The sequence below is a fragment of the Eucalyptus grandis genome, chromosome 8 (genome assembly GCF_016545825.1).
Source record: "Eucalyptus grandis isolate ANBG69807.140 chromosome 8, ASM1654582v1, whole genome shotgun sequence".
In the NCBI taxonomy this organism is placed as follows: domain Eukaryota; kingdom Viridiplantae; phylum Streptophyta; class Magnoliopsida; order Myrtales; family Myrtaceae; genus Eucalyptus; species Eucalyptus grandis.
Window position 1 is genome coordinate 57297576 of NC_052619.1, and position 12448 is coordinate 57310023.

The 12448-nt window shown below is 38.6% G+C and overlaps 1 non-coding gene across 10 annotated transcripts; it reads left to right on the plus strand.

Moving 5' to 3' along the window:
* Positions 1-4224: 4224 nt before the first annotated feature.
* On the plus strand, positions 4225-11425 carry LOC104417554. Of its 10 annotated transcripts, none has more exons than XR_005545637.1 (6): positions 4225-6235; positions 7585-8529; positions 8632-8703; positions 10502-10614; positions 10695-10797; positions 11033-11425. It is a non-coding gene; the product is annotated as an uncharacterized LOC104417554 (transcript). The 10 variants fall into 10 exon arrangements; XR_005545631.1 differs by having other exon boundaries at positions 11052-11425; XR_005545633.1 differs by having other exon boundaries at positions 7585-7799; positions 7950-8529; positions 10502-10797; positions 11052-11425.
* The last annotated feature ends 1023 nt before the right edge of the window (positions 11426-12448 follow it).

A 12448-nucleotide genomic window follows, 5' to 3' on the forward strand; every position in this document is an offset into this window, starting at 1 on the left:
TTAATTATTGATTTTGATTTTCTTTCTTGTTTTAACTCTAACATTGATTTCATTAACTTTGATCTCATCATTTGAGGAATATGGGTAGGCCACAGAGGTTTACCAAATTTCATTAGAAGTTCATAGTTTTAGATCATGATCTTTTCTTTAAATAACTGGATTTGCTAAAAATGTAGTTACCTTGGTCCAATAAAGAAAATAGTTAAGAGCAATTATAGCACTATAATTATTTTTTTCATAAGTACAGTCTTGATCATAGGTAAAATCGCATGTGCAAAGTTTTCTTTGCGTTAAGGGTGTGTGCTTTAATTTTTCAAAAATAATCCACTCTTTTATTCTCACACCTCGATATTGAAATTCATCGACAATAGTAGCTCTTATATAATGTGTTAGGATTTGATATATATATATATAAGACCCTCTTTGTTTAAATTCAGGGATTACTTGTTAATCTCTATTCTTGATCTTGTGATCATAGATTAGGTTTCTCGACTTGACCAAACTGTATTGAGTGTCGATAACTCCCTTTCAGATTTAGGATGAAGTTGTTGAAAATGCCATGGATTTTCTATTGCAGGGTGAAGCTCAAAGTTATCGTCCAGAGGCTCAAATCACACCCATAGGAAGTTAGGCTAATCTTATTCCTTTCACCTTTTTTAAACCAAAGTTATCATCGAGAGTGCTCAAATCACACCCATAGGAAGTTAGGCTAATCTTATTCCTTTCACCTTTTTTAAACCAGAACTCATAGACTTTCTTCTAAAAAACAATATTTCACTACTTACCCTAGAATCGTGCTTTGATCAGTTATGATTGTGCACTACTCATCGAGCTCTCTCTCATTCTCAATCTTGTTATCATAGGTTAAGTTTCTCGATTTGACCAAAAAGTATCGAGTGTCAATAGCTCTCTTTTTGGATTTAGGATAAAGTTGTTGAAAATGCCGTGGATTTTGCATGGTAGGGTCAAGCTCAAAGTTATCATCCAGAGTGCTCAAATCACACCTATATGAAGTTAAGCCAATTTTATTCCTTTCACCTTTTTTAAACCGGAACTCATATACTTTCTTCTAAAAAAAGTCGAGTATAGTTTTGATATTTCACTACTTACCTTGGGATCGTGCTTTGATTAGATATGATCGCGCGCTACTCATCGAGCTTAAGCCTAGACGATGTGTATCGATCTAAACTCATCCCGCTACCATCTCTACCTCTCACGCTGCCTTTGCAGATAGGGAGTTGAAAAAACAAAAGCGACTCAAATCCGTCGTTGCTGATGATCAGACGAGTGAAAAAGAGACATAGATGACGAGTAGATTCCTTAGATTGGGGTAAAACGTCTTGAGCATTATAATAGCGGCCATACAAGATGAAAAATCATTACTCAACACGAGCCATTGTCGTGGAAAACCCTAACAAAATTAAGTTGCAAACCCTACTTTTCTTTCCGGCCATGCAAGCAATTAGAATCTCTCCTTTTGTGTAATGGTGCGCAGCATGTGACGATGTGAGCTATTAGCACAGAAACATGAGAAAAGCGGATAAAGCACATGCATTAAAACGTCACGAAGGAAGAAGAAAGAGAGAAAAAAGAAGCTGCTTCAACGTGGAGGGCCCAAAACTTTGTCCCTTAGAAATCAAGTACATAAAATTAGATAAAACGAGAAAAAGAAAAAGGTCTCTTAGATGGCAAACCAAAATAAATATTTATTTTTTTTACCGCTTGATATATACAATTAAAGCCACCGGAATCGACTTTGGACAAAGCATGGAATCGAAATTCTCTATGTTTCGTTTCATGTTGTTCAATAGGGTTTTCTTCTTCCCACTTGTTATGTGGGTGAAATGTTTATTCATTCAGGAGGGGAAATAGTCTAATTAGTTCTAGACTTTACACATATGTGAATTTGGTCTTAAACTTTTTAGTTTTGCCAATTTAGTCTTATATTTTTGTGAAAAATTCAAATATAATATTTTTGACTAATTTTCACCAGAAATTGCCGATGAAATGGTCCAATTATTGCCATCTATTCTATGTGGTGCACATTGTAATGTCAATCTGGAGAGATAATATTGAACTTTCGTAAAGATTTAAGATTAAATTGACAAAATTGAGAAGTTTAAAACTGAATTAATATTCGTACAATATATTAGAACAACTTAGATAATTTTCCCTCACTCAAAGCATCATTCACGAGACAATAACGTGTGAACTACCATAGAAACAATGCTATATATTCTTTGTGCGAAGTACTATGGAAATAATGTAATATATTCTTTGTCTTACGTTGTTGAAATTATCTTACTTTACTTAAAGTTGATCCCATGTCAAAGTAAACGTTTTTCCTAGAAAAGCTCAAGACTAAATAAGAAAAGCCAATCTTTCTATGACTAGCACTCATGAAACCAAGCAAGAAATGATTGAATCATATCGTTGGGCAACGGTTATCGTACTACCGCGGCGTTTTAGGTTGACATTACCATTAGAAGCTAGTGATTATTGGTGTTTGAACAACGAAAGGCGGGAATGATGCTAACAATCAAAGTAGATAGTCGGGCGTCGTAGTGTAAGCTTTCTATGTAGCTCTCTCTGCCGCTCAAGTTAATCTAACGTCGATCTTTACGATCTTCGTGTTTTCAAACCTCTCCCCTGCACGAGAATGGTTACCAGAAGAGGATGGAAAAACCCTGTACGGGTCACCTCTTTTGTCAACCGGTCGAACCTAAGAGAGAAACCCTAAGGCCCCCTTTACATCTACAGTCTGTCCACTTCAATAAATGCAGTACTGTTCTCTTTTTCGTGTACAATGAATCCATGCCTCCTGCAAGGAATTAGTGGTAGTGTCATTTTCACACGAAAAGGAGGGTCCACTATGGATAATTACATTAAGCATATTGCATGTTCCCTCTATGTTTGTGCTTGTGTTTGGAGAGAGAGAGAGAGAGAGATGATTGAGATTTTCATGAAATCTTTACTTTAGAATTTTCAATACAAAGATTATGTGTATCAAGCATTCATACAAGATAGTCAATGGCGCATGATCGGGAGAACAATATGTAACTAAAATCGAATGAGGTCTTCGTTGATTTCTTTGGCGAATTATTGCATAAAATTCCTTAGATTACGCTAGGCATACTAAGGTTGATTAACCAAGGCGATTTACAAAGTGATGTGACGAATATTCTTTTTGGTCGGCCACTTGCTTTAAATGCTCGGTTTTCACTGTGTGTCAAATAAGCCGCCTTTTAAACTTAGTCTTTTTATACTAATTCCGATCACTCGAATCTAACTACGATGCTTAATCACTTACATAAAATATAAGTATGCTCATATGCAAAAGGTGGGAAACAAGTCAGCATACAGATTAGACATCTGTCATCTTTATGGATGGAAAAAGCATGATACAATGGAGTAAAGCGCGACTGAAATTGAGAGGCACCTTACCAATCTAAGTGGGTGCGGGTTTGGCCAGCCTAATCTGCTTGCCCCCATTTGTTTGGATAGCTGATTGATTTAAGAAAGCTTATTTTATTATCCTAGGATGGATTCTTTGCTTGATACATGCATGGTGGTTGTCAATTATTGGACTTTGGCCATATGAAATTTAAATCTGGGATTAGGTAGAAAACCCTAGTTTGCTATATATGTTTGGCTCTTGATGGGACTCTGAAACTTGTGGGTTTGATTTCTTTTGCCCTGCCCTTTTAGCTGAAAGAGGCAAGCACTGAGGTGATTTGAAACTTGAGCCAGGAACAAAATCGAGAAAGTTTGATTATGGTCTCAACATAGTACATAGGCGTAATTTCAGGCAGTCGGTAAGTTCGTACTAGACAATCAACTGCGCCGCTTCCTCAAAGTGCACAGTAAAAGTAATAATTACCTAAATCCAAGCGAATTTTATGTGTTGAAAAACGATACGATGAGTGATGATCATATCTTTTTATATAGAATACCAGAAGAAAAGTACCAGGTTTTATCACAGTAATTTACCGAAATGTGTTTGAGATCACCTGATCATTCAAGAGAAAATAGTTCTTTTTCACGTGAAATTTGTACTTTAAAAAGACAATGGGCTTAGGTCAAAGGTTCTGGGCCTGACCAACTGAAAGCCCAGGCGTGACTGGTCTGGGGCCTAAACTGGCCGGCCGGCCCACCCACTGGATCCTTTTTAGACCGCCCGGCCCGATCCGGAACGATCCTCCAACACGACGTCGTGGCCGCCGACTTAGGACGACTCCAGAACCACCGCGCGCGGCGTCGTTTACTCTCTCCGATCGGGAATGATCGACGTCGTGACCGCCGACTCAAGACGACTCCAGAACCACCGCGCGCAGCGTCGGGTCCCGGCGAGGTCGCGGCGGAGAGAAGAGGAGCGTCGGGCGCTCCGTCCGCGGAAGTTGCTCGGACTTCCCCCTCGCTCGGTCAGGCCCGGAGCGGTGCTCACGAATCGCATTCTTATCGCTTGCGTTCTTCTTCCGTTTTTCCGCCGCCGGCGTTCGACGTCAATGCTCGATTCGTTTGGAATTTAAATGATGTCGCGCGCTTGACCCGCTCGTGGAGGTCTAGGGCTTTATCGTTTGCAGGCGTGTGTGGTTGTGTGGTTGTGTGGTTTGGTGCTTGTTGGATTTTGAAGGCTCTCCGGAAACGATCCGGAATGAGCCGGCAGAGTTGCTGGGGAAGGAGGGGAATTTAAATTTGGATTTTTCCGCTCTTGGGGCGCTTGTTGTGATTGGTGTGGTGCTTGCTTGCAAGCTACGGCAAATACTGGTTGGTAGAGATGAGACTCCTAGCTCAAACATGGGGATCTTCTGGTGGGCTGTCGTATTTCGCTCTGTTGGTTTTGATTTGGACGGTGATGCAGCTGCTCATAGTCAGAAGGCGTGTCCTGGAGGTATAGGGCTTTATTGTTTACAGGCGTCTGTAGTTGTAATTCCGGCTTTAGTTTGGAGGTTGAGTGGTTGGGTCATCAGTTGAAGGTTCTGTTACATACTCTTTAGGATTAGGTTAATTGTGGTTAGGTCTCATTGCATTTGCACCCTATATACAGAGTTCGTGATCTGTAATTTATACACCGCATTACATTTTCTCGGTGATTTAACATGCATCTTAACTTGGTGGTAGAGCCCTTCTTGTCATATGAGGAAACACCGGACGAGTCTACTGACGTTTGATTGGCGTTGACCATGTCCCCTGACACATCTTTGTTTCTGACTGGTTGTTCACATTCTTTATCCATTATGCTGTTTTTAACTGGAAAACTGCATATCATGGATGAACTTGTAACTCCCTTACCCATTCAAATCATTTTTAATGGATGAAATTATATCTTATGGGCTCTCAAAATGTCTAGTATTTTGAGAGGACGTCTGACTTTGGCATTATGTAACTGATGATATCCATGAGTCTACTGAGCCTGCTGATTGAATTTGAGGATAAATTTGTTGAGCAGTTGGATGGATGGGATAGCAAGAATCATTAGATTCTAACATGGTTTTGAAACACTTAGATTCTATCTATTCGACTTCAGTTTGGTCTTTTCAATACAGCAAAGGAAGTCTGGGATCTGCTTGCTAGTCATTATTCCACTTCAGATGTTGCCCATCAATATTAACTGTTAAGGAAGCTATATGCATAAGGAGGCAGGTCATTCCATCAATGATTTTCTATCCTTGATGCATGTTATCTGGGATCAATTAACCTTATTTGAACCATGATGGGATGCAGCAACCAATGCTTGTTAATTTGCTGAATATTGTGATCATATGCATTTTATGCATTTTTGATAGCCTTGAATGTGGAGTTTCAACCTGCACGATGTTCACTTATGCATAGAGATCCTTTTCCTCGTCTTGAGACAGTTGTCTTGGAATTATTGACTGAGGAGACTTGATTGGCACTTTAAAGCGCAATGCAATACCATATACATCTCTACACCTACTAATACGGTGCTTGCTACTTCCACTTCTTCCTCATTGCTCAACCAATTTTATAAGCATTGTCGCCGACATGGTCATCTTGCATCCAATTGCTACCAACTATGACCTAAGCAACTTATAGGGCCGGACAATCGATCTCGAAACTGAGGGCCATATGCAAGAATATCTGCCACTGATCCTACCATAGAGGCTTCTTCAAAGGGACTGTTTGTCACTCTATCCTCTTTGTGCCATTCTTCGAGAATCTGGTACTTCTAGCTCCTCCATCCCTGGCAATACTACTTTGTCTGTCATTCAAGGTATTTCTGACTTCAGATTCTGACCTGTGTCGATTTGAATCTTTCACTGTATGTGCACCTACTATTCACAATGATAGTTAGTCATGGGGGAAACTTTTCAAAATCTACATTATCCTTACTAAATTTGAACAATTGTTTACTGGTTCCCAAACTCTCACTAAATTTGATTTTCATTGGACAATTGTGTGTACTCAGTTTTGATCCATGAACTGGATAGACAATTGGGACAGGCCATATATTGGGATGCCTATTTGAGCTTGTTTCCTTAAATATTCCGAACTCTTTCGCTGGTGGTGTTGCACTGTGTTATCAGAAACTTGGCATTCTCAATTTGATCATGTTTCTTCATCTAAATGAAGTTCTTTGATTTCAAGTTGTCATCTAGGTTTTATTGACAACAAACATTTTGATTGTTTGGCTTATAAGTTGGAAAACATCACATCTTATGGTTTGATCTTAGTGAATTTGTCTCTCATGCTTCCTTTGATCTAATTCACTTTGACATTTGGGAACCATCTCCAATCCCCACTGCGAGCTATTCTCGCTATTTTATAATTTTTGTTGAAGATCATTCTAGTTTTACTAACTTTGTCTTATGAAGAATTAATCCAAATTTAGTTGTACATATTGTGATTTTTTTGCCATGATAAAAACAATTTTCTCTAGATATTAAAGTTTTTTGTACTTATAATGCCTTGAAATATAGACACCTAATCTTTTAAAATTCTTTTTCAAAATGATACTATCATTCATTATTCTTGTCCAGGAATTTCCTAACAAAATGGTTAAGCAAAACGTAAACTAGACATATCTTAGATATCGCACACCCTCTTTTGGTGCCGCCTCTTGTCCTAAATACTATCTGGAGAGGTTTATCATACTTTTGTATACATTATCAATCTTATTTTGTCACTCGTCATAGGAAACATGTCTCCTTAGGAGCACTTGTATGGCAATGTCCCCAATAATTGTCTTCTTTGAGTCTTTGGTAGTATTTGTTTTGTGCATCTTCTTCCACATGAACTCACAAAGTTAGAATCTCATGTCCACCTATGTTGGTATGACATTGAGCACAAAGAGTATATATGTTGCAATCCTGTCTCTTATCATCTTCGCGTGTTTGGTCACTTTACCTTTTGGGAATACAAGATATTCTCCACTCTCTGTCTCTTTAATTCTTCTACTCATGTCCCCTTCTTTACCAATGCTTTAGTGGATTTATTCCCAGAAAATACCACACTTTTGCTTACTTATGAACCTTCTTCTCCAGGTTGTCTTCTCCTAATCTCGATGCATGTCCTTCTGGCAATACCACTTCCATAACATCTGACATTTTGCTCCATTTACAGATTCTCTACTCTTGGACATTCCATCATCCTCTAATTGTCATTCCACCAGTGTGAATCAACCCTATGTTTTGACTTCATAATTACTATTGCTTTCCCTTTGTAGACCTTGCACATATTGAGAAGCTAGTATGAATTCTTTGGCGGCAAGCAATGGCAGATGAGGGCTAAGCTTTACAATAAATCTCATTAATGGGATTTGGTTGATATGCCTCATGGTAAGGAATGACTCATGGTCATATGTACATTTGAGTACCATATACACTTTTCCTCCTGGTTGCATTTGTGCTGCCACTGTATTTTATTTTAGAAAGAAAATATACTATTAACTAATGGAATTCTGAAATATTGTGGAATGATCACTTTAGAAGTGTGTTGTGCACGCGCGCCCTTGAACATCGAGTACAACTTTGAAGCATTAAATGTGCAACTCCTATGGTGATGCTTAAGAGGTGTAATGACATTGACACCAAAGCTTCAATCATGATGATCAGTTAGTTTGAGAAAGGAGAGTATTTGGGAAAGAGAAACAAGTCACACAACAGAAGCTTGTGGGCTGCCTCTTGTAGTGGATTGTCTATTTAGCATTTTATACGTCTCATGAATGCAATGGGCATATCCTCGATTAGGAAGGTTGCTACACCTGCTTGCAGTTTTCTTCATCATTTTTTTATGTGGTTTCTATTTTTCTGGTTTAATGTTCTCTCAAGCTCGATCGAGTTTTCTTTTTCCCTTAAAGGAAGATGAGATTGGTTTACTCCTGCAATTAGTTTAATCCGATCTTTGGTTCTGAGATGTGTATGTTAACAACACATATTTGGCCCAAAAAGAATAAAAAGTTTATAAACAGTGAGGCCGGCATCTCCATGGTGTTTCATAGTAAATTTCTCTTTACAACAACTGGAAGATATGAAGGCACTTAGCTCTCTTTTCCCGCTTTAACCCTTGGTGAGCTCATTTTGTTAGATATTAATCTTTATGATGTCGGCATGATATATTGTTCTTTTGCTTTTTCTGAGTTATTAATTCAATCTCTATATTTAATGTCAGGTAAATGGTCCTGATACAGAGAAGTGTTTACACATAGTCACTACTTTGCAGGCCAAGCAGGCTATTGGCAAGGTTCCTGATTGTGTAAACTAGATTTTGGGGGTTTAATTATTCTTTCACAAGTTGATAGGGAAGTGGAGGTATCTGCTTTTTAAGAACGAGCTTCCCTTTTAGTAATTTGATTGAGATGTGCTGAGTTGTTGGACAAACTACATGCTGAAACTGTGAGGTTTTAAATCTTGAAGATGGATTGTGGTTACCACATGACTGTTGCTCTTTCTTCTGTTTAGTGAGGTATGATACAGGTTCTTATCCTTGACAGCTAGTGGAGACCAAGTTAGTTCAAGATGATCACAAATAATTAGCATAGAAACAAGACATTAGGTCTTATGCTTGCTCCCTCATTTACTGAAATGAAAAGTGTTGATGCACGTAGGAGGAGTGTGCTGGTTAGGTGCTCCATCTTCATATGATCCCTTTAAGTAAGAAATGATATCCGAATCTGGTGTGTGGTAAACTGAACTTTTCTATCAGTTGTTAGTAAATCTCCTATTCACCTTATTTATACCATACCACATCTTAATTATCATCTAAAGCTTGTCAATGGGTTGGCATTGAAAATAACGATATTGTCTCCCCTGTTGCCAAGTCATGCATTAGAGTTTTTCAAATGTTAATATTATGATGTAGAGTGAGTATTTGCACTTGGGTTCTATAATGGCAATTACTTCTACAGATCCTTTCTCTGTGATTTGAGGAATCACGAGACTACAGGAACATGGTATTGGTTTACTTGTCATTCTAGTTTAGGGCTTGCTTAATAAGGTGACGGAAAAGGTTGAGGTGTATCTAATTCGGAAGTTAATTTCTTTACTTTGTTTTTACTGTTTCATATTGGCTGCAAGTCTATGCACAGATAGCTCAATGACTGAATCCCAGAAGGCTAAGTCCTTTAGTTTTCTCCCATTTTTCGACATTTGCCTTTCCATCCTGCAAGTCTATATTCAGATATCTCAATAAGGGGATACTAGATTTTCTTTGGGCACCCAGAGGGAGGCTTATATAACCTATAGCGAAGTAAGCTGTGATTGAGCATGCCATTAGGCTGGCTGCTTGTGCAATGAGCATGTATGTTTCTAGCATTATAAGATAGAACAGTCGCCTGGGAGCTGGATTTAATTATTGAAATTCAAGCTGAATACCTTTGTGCCTGTATTTGAGTTGAGGTATCTAATGGGTATATGATAGATTTTCTCATGCTGCTAACTTTTGAGGCTTTTTGCTATGTAAACTTGTTGATCTTGTCAACATATCATATTGTTGAAATCAGGAGTTCTCTCTTTTATCCTCTGGAGTTACTTTAAACTGTAATACAACCCTGCATCAATCATCTTCTGACTGTGATGTTGATAAAATTTTCTCACATTCTTATTATGCAAGAAACTTTGCATGTCAGATATCTTTTTACTCCTTGAAAGTCTCTGAACCGATCATATTCTTTTTAACTTAAGGAAGCAGGTAGAGGATGCGCTAAGTGTAATTCTTGCTTTATTAGGAACTAATTTTTAAGCAGTTGACTTGACGTGGAATTTTTTTATTGTCTCTTCTATGTCCTTAATCTAGGTTAGTGATTCAAAGAGCCAATGCTGATCTTAATGATTGAGGGGTGATTTTTTTACCCGGACACCTGAAATATCACCTGTAACATAACATTTATCTAGTCACTGTGATGTGTGAACTCCAATGGTCAAGAAAGTGAACTGATTGGGATCAAAGTGGGCTTTAAAAACCTAAGGCCTTCAAAACTTCTACCAAGCTAAAGACACGCATCAAACTGAATGGTTTTTATGGCTCTGTAATTTGGATACAGGCACTCCTGGCTGATTTTGCAGTCTGTGATGACATCTCACATTGAAAATACTGATTCAGTATATGCTTATGGTGGGGAGCAAATTTTATGTGTTGGAGAATTCATGTGAAGAGGTCATAATTGAGTTTAAGCAATGTCCCTTTCTTTCCAATAATGTCAAGTATCTTATTTATTGCATAAATTCATGTTGCAGGCCTTCAACTCTTCTATGAAAGAACTTAGAGAATGCTAAAGCAAGTTTAGAAGTTCTTATTGCTGATCTACAATTCTTAAGGGACCAGGTAACAATCACACAGGTAAGTCAGAATCTTGTGCAAATTGTGGGTCCATGTTACCTTTCAAGCCATTTACTTCATCAGTTTTGGGTAGGTCTTTTAATCTCAAATTACTGCTGCTGTGATTTTTGTAATTGGCTTGAGGGTATTGGAAAGTCATGGTAATTTGTGACAACCTGTCTTATGGTTATATCACACTTGTGTGCACCTGAAAAATTCTAACCTTTTTTTTCTGGGGGAAAACAACCCTTGACAGGTGAATTATTTTTTGGCAGGTTACAATTGCTGGTGTGTATGATTGGGATGTTCACCACTGGAGAGTTTATCAAGCTGTTGCTGCTGCAAAAGATGTGTAAAGGGTTCTTTTTAATTCAAATCATGGTATCAGAATGTATACTCCTGATGAGAGTATAACTCCGATCTTCCCATTTGCCGTTAGGTGCATGGATTACTTACTGGTCTGTGGTCTCAACTGTAACTTTGGAAACCAAGTGATTTTGGATAGGTTTAGAGTCATTTGTTGCAGTACAAAAAGCTCATGTCATGCAAAGAAATATTGATTTAGAACCTCTTGGGCTTGAGCTCTACTTTTTGAATGCTGTACACTAATGTTGAGTTATCTTTTGTCGATATAATTTGTCTCATTTAACCTTGATCATGTACGTTAATAAGAACCAATAAAATTTGAACTCGGGGGAAGAACTTGGACCTGTATGAGCTCCACTTTGAAGGATGTGTCAGCAAAAGTTTTTATAAGTCAAGTGACAGTGTCTTAATTTGGTGGGTCTATATGTTGTCAGACCTCACCTTATCTCAAGCCATCAAAAGGGTCATGGATCATCGATTTTTCTATTATATTATCCAGTTCTTGGGTCAGAAAGAACATGATTAATGACTCAGATGTGTGATCAAGTCAATCTTCATACTATAGCTGAGGATTATGACACTCGGTCTCAGCACCTTTCCAGAAAGGAAAAAATTATTTTAAGCAGTTAGGAGCTTGAAAGATGCGTCATTCTGCTACAATGTTTTCTGCTTTTTTGACTCAGATGTATCAGGTTCTGGTGGGGGCTTCATTGTTGGTTGTTTGTTAAGGCAGTGTGTGTTTTTATATGCATCTGACAGGAAGTTGAATGGGGGGGCTCATGCTCTGGTTCACCATTGGACCTAGGTTTTCTCGCATGGACCCAGGCATGTCGGTAGACATCCTCCAAAGTCAAACGGCATTTGCATTATTCTAGGTTGCGACATTGTGCGATCTCTTTGAAAGTTTTCATGTGAGGGAGGCAGAGAATATTTTGGGTTCTACGCCAGCCCTTGACAATTCGGGGGCGTGGGGTGTGTTGGGTAGCAGTGGTACAATCGATGATAAGAAGTCGCTCCTCACTTTCATCTTAATAAATCTGTATTTTGGACTGCCTTGCAAATCAAGCGATGCTCGGATGATCGCTCGAGTATTATTTTCTCGACAATTGCTGTGATGAGATCGTGGGTTGAGGTGCTCGGCTCTCTTCCTTACGGATGTTTCTCGACTTGAACACGACACGCCCGATTCCGAGTTGTGATGTTCATAGTCCTTTAACAGGATGACTTCCTGGAGATGCTCCTTTTTTCATTCAGTCCTGTCTCGGTGGTACGCTGAGCCTGTAAGTTACACAGGTGGTTCGAGAAT